At 39.6% G+C, this 10034-nt stretch overlaps 1 long non-coding RNA gene across 1 annotated transcript; it reads right to left on the bottom strand.

Moving 5' to 3' along the window:
- Nucleotides 1–6063: 6063 nt before the first annotated feature.
- Nucleotides 6064–7258, bottom strand: LOC144247563 (uncharacterized). Its single transcript, XR_013341202.1, has 2 exons — nt 7135–7258; nt 6064–6842 (listed from the first exon to the last, which is right to left on the bottom strand). It is a non-coding gene; the product is annotated as an uncharacterized LOC144247563 (long non-coding RNA).
- Nucleotides 7259–10034: the final 2776 nt, after the last annotated feature.

The raw sequence follows: 10034 nt of genomic DNA, 5'->3' as shown, positions 1-10034 counted from the left end.
TTTGCATAGGAATCAAAGCATGTAGCCAAGGTGTTTCTGGTGTGGCAAGCTCACTTAACATTTTAGATGGAATATTAATTTACTTTCCTGTCCAGTGGGCCAGGATTTTCAAATATGTGAGAGCTTGCACTGAAGAACTCATGGGGTGAAAAATGAGGCTAATGTTACAGAAGTGTGCCCCACTACATATTTCTCATGTTCTTGATTGCCCTGTTTAACATGAAAGGAACAAACTTCATTCTAAATACAAACTATAACTTATGATAAACTTAATGTTATGCTTATAATTATCTAATTGATTGTCCCTCTTTTTCTTTTGCCATTGAAAAACAATGGCGAAATGGACAGAAGAATCACAGGCATTACAAAGACCCACTAAAACTTAGTAATTAAATTCTATAACACCATTAAAAACACACTTAAGAAAAAAAAAAAAACAAAACCCCAAAGTCCATGATCTTCTGTGGGTGAAACACAAATCTTTGCACAATCTACATTTTCTGTGCATCTTCTGCTCCTGCTTGTGGAGAGATCAGTGCTTTCTTGCAATTGATAAGTTCCACATTCTTCACTGAAATCCATCCAGATTCTGCACCTGTTAAAACACAAACAAACCCAACACCCCCCACAGGGACTGGAGGGTTCTTTCTCAATTCTGTTCCATATAATTGCATGAAGAAATTGAGATATCAACATCTTTGTTATAAACATGAAAAAACATCAAGAACAGGACAAGGTGTATAGTAAAGAAACTATCAAAAACCAAAAATAAATTATGTAATGCACAATTAATATTACATATATGTCCAAGTTTTTTTAAAAAAACCGTTTTCCAATTCCCATCTGAGTAGGAATTGCCTTAGAGCAGTTTTCCTTATCTGTTGTTAATGGCCCCATCAATGCCTGAGAGATAACACCATCCAGGAGGAGGAGGTGATTAAGGACACACCTTGTGACTCATAATGACCCATCGTGAGATGCTCTGCCCAAGGGGAGGAGCTAGGCATTCCCACCTGGATAAAACTGGAGATTTCTACACAGAGGGGAGCCTTTCCACAGGTTCTCTGAGAAGACACAGCAACTACATCTGCCATCCCAAGAGGACTGCAGCTACTCCAATTCGGACTGCTACCAGCACGCTGGCCAGGTTGTATTCTGACTTTGTCAGTAGCCTTTCCCTTTGTATTATTGCATGTATTTTTGTCCTTTTCCCCTTTTCCCAATAAATTGTATTTCTGACTTGGAGTCTCTCACTGGTTTTGCTTTCAAACCAGAACAATATAAAATCACACTTACCAAGTGCTACACTATCAAATTGTCATCCCAGAGTCTGCAGCAGCTGACAAACCTTAAAACAACAGAGATCTGGATAAAACATGTCCGGATCATGGCCTTCCAAAACTCCCTTTGAGGCTCAGCTGTCCTATATGTTCTAATTGTCAAGCCAAAAGGACTTGAATACTTTTTGATGCAGAAAACACCTGGGTCAATCACACCATCCAAGTAGAGCCAGAGTTTTGCCAGAGCTCAAACTCTAATTGGAGGATATGTTTTAACACATTATAAAACAAAAATCTTACAAATAACAGTTATGAGTAAAAACCCTATGATTAAAAATTTATCAAACCATCAAATAATTGAACCTGTCCAAAATTTCTTTCAAGACAAAGATCTTCTAATTACAATAAACCCTTTCTTCAGAAATCTGAAAATCTGAAGTCTGAAACCTTGAACCAAAATTTGGACAATGAAAGTGTGAGGGGAGATGAACTGCAGATGCATAAAAGATTGGACAAAGAAAACACATGAGCAATTAAAAAATCAAAAACATAGGATCCTGAAAAACACATCTTGCAATCAATCACCTAAAGAGACAATAAAACATATGAAAACTGACTAAATACTATAACAACACCTCAATACCTTAATACCTTAATAATAATTCTTATCACAAAAATCAGACAACTCACATTATATGATCAGCTTATCAACAAGAAATGTTTAAAATAGTTTAAGACAATCCTTTTAAAGCATTCATATAACATCAGTAACAATCACTACTTATCATTACCTACAAAAACTTAACAATAATCACTATTTATTTAATTATCTATAAAACTTTAAAATAATCATTATTTGTATTATTATCTATAAAAACCCAAAACCAAAATTTACAAACTCAATAGCAACATTCCATCTGACTGACTTTTCTCAAATCTTTGTTTTCAGAGACATTTTTGGTAACTAAATCATTACTAACATTTCTATCATTATACAGTGATTTTCATCTATATCTGTCCTGGTTTGTAAGATAAGCTTGTATTCTATTTGCCATCTGTTGGAGGTTGGGCAGGTTTGTTATCTCTTCCAAGAACAACGGTTTGCTCCGAAGAGGTAACGGTTTGTTAATGGGCCATTGACTGACTCACTGCAGGGCTGGTAACGTAACACCATCCCATTGTGAGATGCTCCACCCAGAGGGGGAAGCCAAGCACTCTTTTATTGTATGAAGTGGTACCTTTTGGGGGACAGAACAGCTCTTTCTTTGCGGGATTTCCCAGAGAAGCAGCTCCTTCGGCAGAACTCCCGAGAGAAGCGGCCGGAGCGCGGTGAGGCGGCGGCGGCGGAGCTCGGAGGCGTCCCCGGGCAGAGGAAGACCGGCCCAACTGCCACCAGATCTTCAGAGAAAACTATACCCTTCTAAAGATCACCACTTCAGCTGCAATTCATCAGCCACTGCAAGAGGAGCAGCTATCATTTCAACCGGACTGCTACCAACACCCCGAATCCTCAGGTTGTGGACTTTATCACTAGTTTTGTTTGTACCAATTGCATTTGCCTTTTTAAATTGTTATCTAGTTTTCTCCTAGTAAAGAATTTTTACTCCCATTCCCATATCTTTGCCTGAGAGGCTTTTAATTTAAAAATCCTGGTAATTTGGAGGGAGGGGGTTTACCTTCTCCATTGCACAGGAGGCTTTTGCCCTTTTTCACAGACTCCTGTCTTGTCAAACCAAGACAGATAAGTATTATACCCTTGACAGCTCAGCTACCTCAGGTGGCATAAAAGAAGCAGGATGGCTCCTGTGACAGTGTTGGAAACAAGAAGTTTTAATAACAGGCAAAACTAAAAAAGCTCTTTACAGAGAAAAGCCAAGTCAAGGCAAGAGGTTCTTGCTCCTGCTAAACCCCTTCACAAAAGTGATTTACTTCTTTTGTTCTCCTCTTTTCTAGGGAATTAATTAGGTGGGGCTTTTTGGCTCTTGTCCAATTATATGTCCTTAAGTTTGAGGTGAAGTCCAGTAGGTCCTATGAGGTGTCTTTTAATCAAATTGAGGAGAGAAACTTCTGGGTTTTTTTCCTTTTTAAGAGGACAAAGAGTAACTTGTTTACTCAACAGGGGTCATATTCCCACAATGTATTTTTTAAATTTGCATACAGTCAGCTATACATTTCAAAGCTGCTTGATAACCTTGTTCAAATGAACAGTGAACAACAGAAATAGCCCCAACAGAAGACTATGAAGTTATTTAAAGTGTATCACAAGAAAAAGTCTACATTCATCTTCATTCACTTTTATGTTAGGGTGACTTACATGTCATTATTTTGAATTAATTAAAGCAGAGAAAAATATGGCCTAAAACTATACACAACGTCTTATTCAATAGACTGGAAAGGCTTCTTCATCATATCATATTTTCCCTATATGGTGTAAATGTTTAACGTTATCAAAAAACTACCCACACCACAGCAGTAGAGTTTGGATTTTTTATTTAAAGGAAACTTCTTGATGCTCTGTGATGAATGTACTAGTCTGAGTCAATAATGAGGGAGGTCTGGTAAAGTTTGGTTTCTATCATACACAGGAACTCAAAATTATTTCCTTGAATTGACATTAAATGAAAATAGCAAGAACTGAGATATTATATACAGAATCTTTTTTTTAATAAACAAACCCAGAAGATTTTGAAAAAAAATCGTGTCATATCTGTGAGTACATCCCCTGTAATCTAGTGAATGTCATGAAATAGTTTTATGTTAAATAAATAGCTGTCATACTATGCTTTGACTACTCAGTGTTTCAGTAGAAACTAAAATCCACTTATATACTGATTAAATATATCTAACAAAATTAAAAATATTTTGATATTTATTATGAAGTAATATTTAGTTTTATGAAGCTCAGGATGAAAGGGATAATATTTAGTGTATTCTTGAAAGTGAAATTAATATTCCAGTTTCATTGAAGGTCAGAGGGACTATTTTAACACCTTTCATGATACAGACTTCTGTGATAGGACCCTGTGGCTCTTCATTAAATAGAACACCTTCTTTCACTCGTTTGGCCTCAGCAGCCACTTTAACATTTCTTATCATACCCATAAATCTGAAGTGAATTGTTTATCTCTAAAGTTAATTGTCTTCTCATAGAATTTAATACTGAACCATGCATATCAAGAAAAAGCATGGTTTGTACCTCTGAAGACATGAAAAAAAAGACAAAACTTTGAGTCTTCTTGCAATTAGAACTTTACTTAATAAAATTTTTGGGTCCTGCAGGTCTTCTCAATTGCACAAGTTATCTAAGAAATGAACATTGCTTCATCAAGTAAGATGTTAAGATGTCCAGACCATGTAATAGTAGCTGAGGCACTTCAATTTTTCTGGTAAGATATTTGAAAAATAAAATCACTATGTTTATTCTTTACTATAATTTAGGGTATACATTTTCAAAGCAATATGGTTCCACAAAGAAATACAGAATAACTGCCTAGATTTTCACATATGGCTGTGATTCTTTATTTCAGCTTCCTTCCTTCCTTGAGTGTTACAATTTATTTTGTTTTTAATAACCACTCTACAGGGTACTTGAAAGAGAATTTGCACTATTTAGGAATGCATGTCAAACAAACAAACAAAGAAGCAAACACTACAAACAATGTAGTTTGCTTTGCCCTAATATTTTTAGTCCCAGGCATCAATGATATGAATACACTTCTATAATAAACTGTCAGGATCCATTTAAATACCATCAGTAATAGGATGACAACTAGAAAATAAATCACCTTTCTTCATTTTCAAATTTTACTAAGCAGATCTTTTTCACAACCTCTAAGTATCACAATAAACAGATGGGTTATTTCCTTTACTCCAGAGACTACATCCTCCTTTTCAGTCTCCAAGTCAACTGAGCTCCAGATGCCATTTGTAAGACACAGATAGGTTTCTGTCCCACGAGTACAACTAGAAAAGAGACTTTGTCATAGGCCCAGGTTTCCTGGGACACATCCCTTAACTTTTTTTCTAAACCACCACTGCCTTTCAAAGTATTGAGGAACTTTTCAAATTCTTCTGAGTCAGGGGAAACCATTTAACCCTGAAAATAGTAGAATAACTACTGCTCACCTCTAGTAAATATAACTGCAAATCAAAAGATACATAGTTTTGTAACAATTTTAATGACTATCTAGAGGCCTTTGAAAATTTCACATACACAGACAAAACTTTATATATACATATACACTCCTCCTTGGCTACTGTTTGTGAATCCCTTGAAGGCATGCTGTGAAATACAGGATGAAAAACACTCATGTAGACTTCCAAGTAGTTGGACATGACTTGTGGTGAATATTGTGCACTGTATCTAGGATTTTGTTCCTGTGCTTGGAATTTATATATTCCAGGTTTTGAGAATTCGGGAGGAAACCACACACCTTGGATTTCATTAATACAACTATGTTTGCTAAGCGGCTTAATAAGCATATGCTGGGTATAGTTACATTCCCATCAGGAAATATAAGACACTATTTAAAACAGTGAAATTATCATAATTGAAAAAACACAGATGCTCTTTAATAATGTAGTAGATTGCACCCTCAATGGAAAATTCTCATTAATTCTATTTTAAGACAGTGTGATTCACCTGTATGTCAGATGATTATCATTGAAAGCTAGTGTCATGGTTTGACACTGGCACAATGCCAGTGCCCCCATGAAAATGTGATCCCTACCTTGAATGCTGTGAAGTGGAATCTAGAATAGAGCAAAGCAGGCCCAAGCTTAATAACAGGAAAAAAACTTTATTAAACTACCACTACAAAAGAAAAGAGAAAACTAAAGAAGGGAAAAAAAAAACACACAAAGATCCAAATGAAAACCTTGCAAAACATTCCTCCCCCCCCACCACCCAACTCCAACAAACCACAGTGAGACACAATCTGGACCCCAATCAGGTTTCCACCCTCCAAACAACCGATACTCAGTCCATCGGGGGAACAGAGTCTCTCCTGTGCCACAGACCCCCCAAGAAACACAGCTCCACATCCTGTGTTTCCATGTCACACATGGCACCGCCCGGAGAAAAAGTTTGCCATGGTGACCCTTCTCCTTTCCATGCACAGTGCTCTCACCACAATGCATGGATGGTCACTGCCTTTAGGATTTTTCCTTTCAAGGATGCCCTGCCAAGAGGGGAGAAAACAACGGTTCAGTTTTTCATTGTTTGGGACCACAGTCCCCCCCATTTTCCCCTGGGGCCGAGGGCTCAAGAACAGAGATCTTCTTCTCTTCTCTTTCCTTTCCAGGGCAAGGGGGCGCCACCACAAACCCCCTAACCTTTTCTCTGTTCACTCCACTTTTGTCTTTTTCTCAGCTGAAGCAGGTCTCTTGACTCACTGGCATCCTCCCAAAACACAGTCCCTCTTGAAGGAGAAGATTGGTTCAGGTTGTGGCTAACACGGAAAAGTCCAGCCAAAAGCCACTCCTTGTCCCCCTCCCATCCAGAATTCCTCCTTCCAACATCCCATCCCAGGGTCCAAGGTGTCCCTCTTCCTCTCTTTCAAACTGAGGAGGGGAAAGGAAAATTCACAAAGCTTTCATTTCTCAAGGAAGGGTTAAAAGTCCGAACTCCCAGGATGGCTCGATGCCCGGACATCCAGCAACTCCCACACAACTGGGCACCTTGCAGCAGCTCCCCCCGCTCCTCCTTCCTTGCGGCTTTCTCTCTCCCTCTCGGGAGAGGAACTCTGGGCGGGGGGGGGGGGAAATGGAGACATCCCAGATTTCTTCCACCCTTCCATCTGCAGGGGCCAGCCCGGTTCCAGTCCTTTCACCACCCTTCGGGCTTTCGGCCTACCTTTCTCAGGCCATGGGGCTTCCCCTCCCCCACCCAGCTCGTGGCTGGGCAGGGGAAGGTCTTCACTGCACGCTGACCGGAACCAAAGAGAGCGAGTTCCCCTGGGAATTCTGCTTTCAACCCCTCTGTGTTCTCAGAGGCGTGTCTACTTTCAATTGGTCAATATCTAAATTGACCTCTTCCTTCCGGAAAAAATTATCTTTCCGTGTCAAACCACAACAGCTAGGTTAGCAGAAAGGTTACATCTTTAGATTTGATGACTCCATCATAGAACATGAAATATTTTCCATTTGAGAGCAATATGACTACTCATTTACTTTTCCCATATAATGTAATTTATAAGCAGGGGGGAAAAAAAGTCAGAAACATAAATTTCTCTTTCACAAAAAAAAAAAAAAAAAAAGGCAAAGACACTTCTAAGTTCAGATTAACTTCAGAATGTTATAATACCAAATATAGTATCATCTGCAATCTGAAGGAGAAGGTTATGATCCTCACAAAGAGATTTTCAATATCCAAAACTGAATTACATCAGTACCAATAGGTAAGTGTTGCTAAATTGCTGCAACCTTGGGGAACATGAGTAGCATGCAGTGAGCAACATAGAAGGATAGAACTACAAAAGAGATTGTCACCAAAGTCATCCATGCTATTTTGTACAGGTTTACTATATTTCTCTTGAATATTCAAGATTCTTTAACAGAGCCTAATGCAACATGGTGTAAGTCCCTGTTTCAACATTGTTTAAGCAATTACTAAATTTCTGACAGAGGTATCATTTGCCTTGTGTATCTTTTACCTTGTATATGATTTTCATATCCATGCTAAAAAAAGTTCAGGTATCCTGAACTTAGTTGTTGGCTTACAGAAATTTGTGAAAAGTCCACAGGAAAGCTTCTGAAGTCATTGGAAGGGGTAGTTCAAACTCATTCATAAGGGGTAGTTCAAACTCATTCATTGTTGTAGTGGTTTTGGTTACCATTTTAAGATTTCCCCAATTTTGAGATTTTCCTGGCCAATGCACTAAAAAATGTGGTGAGTTCAGTGCTGGCCAATCACCAATACATTCACTTCCTGCTGTGAGATAGGGTTAGGGGAAAGGCAAAGCAGGCTCAAAACTTTAAAAGGGTGTAAAGAAAATTTTATTCAAAGTAACTGGAGGGGAAAAAAAAAAGTAGTAAGGATCAAAATAAACCCTTCAGAACACTTCTCCTCCCCCCACAACCTTTCCTTTCACACTGACAATATAAAGAAACCAAACCTAAGATTTCCAGTCAGTTACCACCTCTAAAGTAGTTTTTCTTTAGTTCACTGAGGGAGCAAAGTCCCTCTTGTTAAGGTTATGGAGATTTCTCCACAAGAGGAAAAAACAGTTCTCTCATTGGCTCTCAATTTTGTCACAAACAGCAGCCACCTGGGGAACCTTGCCATTGTGAAATCCTTCCCACTGCCACAAGCCTTCCCACAGCTTGTCGATAGGCCATGTCAGCTTATGGGGTATTGTTTTAAAGATGAGCTGTTCAAAGGCAAAATTTCTCATTATTGTCCTGGGTTGTAAGATAAGCTTGTATTCCATTTGCCATCTGTTGAAGGCAAACCGGTTGGACAGGTTTTTGTTATCTCTCTCAGAGACAATGGTTTGCCCTGTAGAGGCAATGGTTTGTTTATACACCATTGACTGATTCAATGCAGGGCTGGTAAATGTAACACCGTGAGGGGTCCCACCCAGAGGGGGGAAGCCAAGCACTCTATTGTTGTTTAAAGGGGTAGCTTTTTGGGGAGAGGAGGCAGCTCTCTGGGCGGGACTCCGAGAGAAGCAGCTCTCTCTCTCTTCGGCGGCACTCACAGCGAAGCAGCCGGCGCGCGCTGAGGCGACGGCAGCGGAGCTCAGAGGCAACCCCGGCGCAGAGGAAGACCGGCCCCACTGCCACCAGATCTTCAGAGGAAAACTGTACCCTTCTAAAGATCACCACTTCAGCTGCAACTCATCAACCATTGCAAGGGGAGCAATTGTCCCAGCAAAACTGATACTGGCACCCCGACTCCTCAGGTTCTGGACTTTTTTTCATTGGTTTTGTTTGTACCGATTGCATTTGCCTTTTTAAATTGTTGTCTAGTTTTCTCCTAGTAAAGAATTGTTACTCCCATTCCCACATCTTTGCCTGAGAGCCTTTTAATTTAAAGATCCTGGTAATTCAGAGGGAGGGGGGTTTGCCGTTCTCCATTGCACAGGAGGCTTTGCCCTCTTCCACAGACTCCTGTCTTGTTGAACCAAGACAATTATCTATTTCTAAAATCAGCTTCATCCCTGGGAACAGAGATCTTCTCTTAGAAGCACAGGACTACTCTCTTGCTCTGTTCAAACTTCTCATGGGATAACAGCTATTTCAACATCTGCTTATCTTAGCATGGAGGCTTTTGTTCTGTATCAATTTGAACACTTTCATTGCCCCATAGTTTCATGCATTATAAGGAAAAATAGTCCTTTCTCCATAGCTTACAAGAGTATTTCAGCTTCAAAACAAAGCATCTTCTCCTTCCTCCCATCTGGGACTTCTTCCTCACTGACCTCGATGTCTTCATGCTGTTCTTTTACATGCCTGCATCTTGTTGATGTCACTTGTCTCTGGCGCACTCTGTTGTTTGGGTCTCTCAGTCCTTTCTTCTCCTCAAAAGCTCTCTCTCCCTGTCCTGTCCCCTCGTTTGTGATGTCCTGTCCTGTGTCACAGGTGTCTACACATAATTGTCCTGCAGCTGCTCTACCCTGCTGCATAGCCTGTAATAGCACAAGTCCTGGTGACTGGAAATTTATAATGCAGGGTGTAGTTGGACTCTAGATTGTATTGGCAGATTGCCATAACATGTTTGGTGCTGTTAAGTTGTCCTGCAGCCGTTTGACA

This window comes from Lonchura striata, chromosome 27 (genome assembly GCF_046129695.1).
Source record: "Lonchura striata isolate bLonStr1 chromosome 27, bLonStr1.mat, whole genome shotgun sequence".
Lineage (NCBI taxonomy): Eukaryota > Metazoa > Chordata > Aves > Passeriformes > Estrildidae > Lonchura > Lonchura striata.
The sequence above is the reverse complement of the archived record's forward strand: the minus strand, read 5'-3'. Positions and strand labels throughout refer to the sequence as shown.